This window comes from Xiphias gladius, chromosome 19, assembly GCF_016859285.1.
Source record: "Xiphias gladius isolate SHS-SW01 ecotype Sanya breed wild chromosome 19, ASM1685928v1, whole genome shotgun sequence".
Classification (NCBI taxonomy): domain Eukaryota; kingdom Metazoa; phylum Chordata; class Actinopteri; order Istiophoriformes; family Xiphiidae; genus Xiphias; species Xiphias gladius.
In genome coordinates this window covers 5002045-5008044 of record NC_053418.1, presented here as the reverse complement: position 1 = coordinate 5008044, position 6000 = coordinate 5002045, and the positions used below count along the sequence as shown (strand labels likewise).

Sequence of the window (6000 nt, the reverse complement as noted above, 5' to 3'; positions counted from 1 at the left end):
ATCCATATGAATCTCCTTTGGTGTGTTTTTTTTTTTTTCTTCATGTTATATTCAAAAAATTGTGTTTTTAAGTGATGAGCAAATACCCTGATCAAAACACGAGTTAATTTATGTCCAGAGTTACTTCTATGAATAATCTATTAAAGCTATGCTGCATGTTGTCTTCACACACAGAAAGACATCAAATTTTCTATTGAAACTGTCAATTTATTGATAACACCTTAACACATTTTCTTGAAGTAAGAGAAACACGTGTAGCACGTAAGAGAACAGAGCAATAATCCGAAGAATCAGAGAATTAGAGGATTAATATTATTATACAGAGGAAACCCAAACTGACAAAAGAGACAAAGGGAAACCAGAAAAAGAGCCAACTGCAGGGAAATGACTGAATAAGGTTGGAAACAGAGGGACTGGGAAAAAGAATGAAAAACACCCTACGAGGAGAAGCCAACTCAGTGTTGTCAGTGCAACTTAAGTCACTGGCTGGAGTAAGAAGATGGCAGAGGCTCGGAGCGAACACAGTGGCTCCAGTTTATCTTAGTAACGCTTCATCTGACTAAATAGCTGACAGAGAGGCAGCAGAGCTCGCACTGACCTCAAGAGACTAGAGGAGGACAGTTATCGTGGTTTGTATGTAGGGTTGCATAACTCATCACTTTCAATCAGGATTTTTAGCTTTGATAGTTCACACACACTCGTGATTCATCAGTGGTGTTGGTGCCATTTCAGTCATAACTGTGCAGCCCTGATCATTAATCATCATGGAAGCTGGTTCTTATTCTACAGCGCTAAACTGCTGTTGTCTCTGACTGGATGGTCCCTGTTGGACTGGACCCTAAAATTAACCTATTGTGCAGCTACATTAGAAGCATCAATCTGCCCTCCATCTGTGCCTGTTTGTGCTTTACTTGGTGTGACTGCGCCACCTGCTGGAGCTCATTCACTCTGTGAACTGCCTCTAATCTGTCAGTGGGACTCCAGTGCCGCTCCTCAAAGTGACATGCGGGGCAGGCTCAGCGGAAAAAAACACCAGTCACTCTCAGGTGCTGATGGTCATCACGTGCTGCTCGTACTCCCTCAGCTAAGTACAAAAGGCCATTCTGCACTGACAACATAGAAAAGCATGCGAAATAATCATCATCATCATCATCATCATCATCATCAGCGTCAAAATCCTCAAAGTCATCCTAAGTGCCACAGTCATTAAATCTAATCGCCCTGATCGTCATAATCGTCTTCATTGTATCATCTTGAGACAAAAATAGTTATATGCACTTAGAAAGCTGCGAAAATAGATAGAGAAAGGTCGAGTATACCAGCATTCAGTAGAAAATGAGAAACCAGGTAAAAAGGAAAACACCCCAAAAAACAAAAAACAAGTGTCCTGTTGACTGTCATGCAAAGAAAAAGCCAGCTACGCTGCTAATTAGTTGCATTTGTGTAACACTGTGTACTCCCTCATTTTAAATATGTGAATCTTATTATACTGATTTTCAAGGCTAGTAAACACACTAAGGAGAACAGAATAACAACACATTTGTACTGTACACGCTGCTATTTCTTCTTTTTTTTTTGGAAAAGGAGTGTGGGGGGGGTCATGTTCAGTTAGCACGATCACGCATGAACGCCTCCGGGTAACCTTTGACCTTTTACTATTACATCAGGGTCAACTAGACATGAACATTGTTACTGTGACATCAGTACAATACAACGACTCAGCGGTTCACCCTGAAAAAAAACCTTCGTTTGGAAAAAAGCTTCATCACCTTAAAAAAAAAAAGGCCATGAAGCTTTTAGAGGGATAGTTCACACAAAATACCATCCTGTATTATATGAGTTTTAAAGTAATAAATGTCCCACTCTAGCAAAATGGTAATGTGACCCTAATTGGAAGGGAAAAAAAAAGGACGCCACGAAACTGCAAAAATAATGTCAAAGCCGGCGTAAATCTGAAGTTACAGGAGAGAAAAATCTCACTAAGAGAAAAAGTAATTCACACCACGTTGGTCGTTACAGAAAAACACATGCAGGATGCACCTGGGTGTACTATCCCTTTAAAAACAGTCATGTTTTACATGGAGCAGTGTCCCCTAAACAACAGACAGTATTTGCACAAGTGCATAATCTGTACAATGGCAAAACCAAAAAAAAAAAAAAAAAGAGAAAAGAAAGAAAAAGAAAAAAGCACAATAAAAATATCCACTAAAATAAATAAATAAATATTCAAATAAATAGAAACCTGAGGACTATTCACCAAACCGACTGCCCGGTCTCTTAATATCTTGGTCTGACCAATAGGGGCGAGACAAATGTGAAGGCAGCCAACGGTGGACGAGCAAAGTCGAGCGGGGCTGACGGCGAGTCAAACTCCCACAAAATCAGTCTTCAGTGCTGCAAAGTCAATCGGTTCAATCCTGCCACCCCTGGCACAAGCACTTTATATCATCAAAAGCACATAGCACTTTACTGTAACACAGATCAAAGAGCATGAGAGTTAAAAACATGAAAAACATACTGTAAAACATGGGAAAAACAACAACAACAACAACAAAAAAAACCCCCAGATCAAATCATAAGATAAAAAGGCCTGGGCTGAAGGCAGGGGACTGACGTCCTCCCAAATAAAGCCTTCCCCTTCCATCATCTCTTATACAACACACACTTCCAAAACTTAAACCCTCCCCAGTATTTTAAAGAATACACACTGAGAGCAATGGATGTACTGTACATGCACGCACACACACACACACACACACACACACACACACACACACGCACACACACACACACACACACACACACACACACACACACACACACACACACACACACACACACACACACACACATTGCACCCTGTTGCAAAAGGACTGTCCTGAAATGAGGACCCAGACCACAGACTAGAGAAGCCCTGTGCAACCCTCCCATCGGCGGACATCTACGAACTCATGGTGCGGCGGAAAGATCTTGTAGAGGCCTCAGGCAAAGCGGTCTCCTTTCTTCTTCACGGCCAGTGTCGACCTAAGTGTTTGTGTGCTTAGTTTAGACAAACAGGCAGTAGCACCGGCTTTCTGCACTATGGCGCTGGAAGTGAAAAAGGTCACGCACTTCTTTTGTTGGACATTTTGACTGGGGGGGGGGGGGGGGCTCTTAGCAAGTTAAAAATAGCTCAACTTTTAGGAAAAGAGCACTGAGCTTCAACCGGGTGTTCAGCTGTCGCCTAGCAACAGCAGGAGCCACCAGCAGCCTTTCCCCAAAGCGCCTTTTTTTTGGGGGGGGGGGGTGTCACAGGAAAGTGAGGTTTAGGAAGTTACTGTATCGTACGACATATTTTACTCACTATCAAGACGTACCAAATTCTTTAATTGTAACATAAAGCCTTTCTCATCATACCATATATTGGTATAATAAGAAATAACATTATTATTAAGATGTTTCTGGAGTTTTTTTTTTGCCATTTCTTATCTGTTAATGAGTTCTGCTCAGCAGTCACACACACAAAATGTCACTTACCAAATTAAGTGTTAAACCTTTTTCAAATTTATAATCCGTTGATTGGAGTGAATTCTTTTCCTCACACTTCAGAAGTAATTTGAGTCCAACAACAACAACAAGACGGTCTTGAATTTATTCAAAATGCTTTGTTTTATACCAAAACAATATTAAGCCAATATTTTAGTGTCCAGTTGGACCTGTTGAGGTTTCTATGGTCAAGGACCAGCCAGGTCCTGGACTAAAAACAATCCTCAGTTTAATTTAAAACAGCAGTTAAACTTGAATCTTCCCAGCCGATTTTTTCCTCTCTACAGCCCCTAAATGTGTTCGTAACATACACTTTTATGTAGATCTGCAACAATTAGTTGATTAATCAACTGAGAGGAAAATGAATCGGTAGCTATTGTGATGATCCACAAATCGTTGAAGTGATTTTCAAAGGAAAAGTGTAAAACATTTGCGTGTTCAGTGCTCCCAGATGTGAAAAATTATTGCTTTTCTTGGTCTTACATTGGTGAAAATGTTATATGTTGTGGTTCTAGACTGTTGGTTGGACAAAAGGATGCCAACTTTGTCTACAGGACCTTCTAGTGGGAACTTTCCCCATTTTCTGACGTTTTAATGACCAGATTAAATGAGTAATTGTGAAAATAACTGGCAGATTAATTTATACTAATAATAACCGTTAGTTGTAACTCTGTTTTTAAGTACCCCAGTGTAGGCAACTGGGTTCAATCAGAGCATAATCTGGCTGAAAATCTCTCATTCCCTGGAGTCACCGGCTGTAAAATTTCACGTGTTTCAACGTGGAACGTACAAATAATTTCTTTTTATAACAACGCACCAACTTATTTTGTCATAATGAGATAAGGAGATGTGCCATCATAGGTGTTTTGTTAAAAAAAAATAAGTTGGTATTTTGTCTTAACAGAGAATGTCACTCCCACATTTAGTATCGCGTTATATTAAGAAAATGTTTCTCCTTATAATGAGAAAACTATTGTTTTCTCATTGTGGCAACAATACAAAACAAGACAGGGAGCGCCGCTGCTCACAGAAAAAAGCAATATGTTTTTCTTCCTCTTATGCATCTTCACGATGCTGCTTCCTTTTTTAGACCTCACTTTTCAGGGTGCTGTAAACATGGAGATGGAAAAGTAAATTCCTTATAAAATTCTTATTGCACGTTGTTTAGTTTTGTGTGTTTGAAACGTTGACGTTTCGAAGGAGGAGGACACTGAGCTGAGCTAACCCCTTTCTCCGGCCGTTCACACCGCAACAACGGGAAAAGCAACAGGTTCCTCCAACTGTACAGAGTCATTATTGGTTGGACTAGCAGACGCTATGTGTCTCCCTTCATAACCACACTCACACACATACAGGGACTCACGCTCTACCTTCACGCGACACCCATCAGGCGCAATCCTACCCAAAAAAAAAAAAAAAAAAAAAAGGAAAAAAGCAAAAGAAATAAAAGAAAAAAGAAAAGAAACCCCAAAAACAAAGAAACTAACAAACAGACAAAAACAAGTTAACCATGAGCTTGGGTGCAGTATTATAACTAACATACGAGAAGCAAATTACGAGAACTGCTAATATCATTTTCCACTTAATAGCCACAATAAAAAACAGCCACTGATAGTATGGGGGAAAAACATGCTTCCTTAAAAAGATAGAGAAAAACCAAAAAAAAGATTTCCTTCAACTCTAGAAACCACTGGCATCGAGAATTTCCAATTATACAAATTACATATACAATTGCAAATGTGTAATAATAATAATAATAATAATATAGCAATGATAATAATAGATTTTACTTAAAACTTTACATACTGTATTTCCAGTGCAGTGCTTATGTCACACAAGTGTGGATTCACAGGAGGACAAGAGGGTTGGTGTCACAAAAATTGTGGGGCCGGGGAAGCGACCACAGGAAGAAGGAATCACACGAGTGCTGAAAGCAGCCCCGCCCCCACCAATCACCCAGTGTGCTGGAGGGAGGAAGAGGAAGGGGGGGGGGGGGGGTTGAGTTGCTGTTGTTTGATGGTTCTCAGAAGGTGTTGCAGGGAGGGCGACAGACGGGGGGTGGTAGTAGTAGTAAAAGAAGCGATGCATGCTGGGGGTTGAGGCTCGGGCGTCTATTGAGGGGGGCGGGTATGTTGTTGAAGGGCTGAGGAACCCCTGTCCCCAAACCGACACTGGACTTGTTCTTTCATCCCTTCATCCCTTCCTCCTCCTCCTCCTCTTCCTCTCTCTTTCCAGCAGAGCACTCCTCACAGACAAGGCTACGGCATTCAACCCTGAGAAGGAAAATAAAACAGTGTCAAATAAGTGAAATGTATGGCAATGAAAGTATGACTGACACCAGTGCAGCCCCTGCTTTAAAATTAAAAAGGAACAGCTCAACATTTGGGGAAAACCAGATCGGCATTAGAAAATGGAGACGGGGAATGACAAACCTGGCTCTGTCCAAAGGTAACAACATCTGCATGAAGCTCTCAA

General features: G+C 40.9%; 1 protein-coding gene across 15 annotated transcripts in view; it reads right to left on the bottom strand.

Moving 5' to 3' along the window:
• Positions 1-223: 223 nt before the first annotated feature.
• The window catches only part of camk2b1 (calcium/calmodulin-dependent protein kinase (CaM kinase) II beta 1), a 76256-nt gene continuing 70479 nt past the window's right edge, over positions 224-6000 (bottom strand). For all 15 annotated transcript variants that reach the window (XM_040155782.1, XM_040155786.1, XM_040155785.1 and 12 more), the window contains 2 exons: positions 5332-5798; positions 224-2469 (listed from right to left, as the gene is read on the bottom strand). The gene's annotated coding sequence lies outside the window, so the exon portion shown is untranslated. The remainder of the gene's footprint in view (positions 2470-5331; positions 5799-6000) is intronic.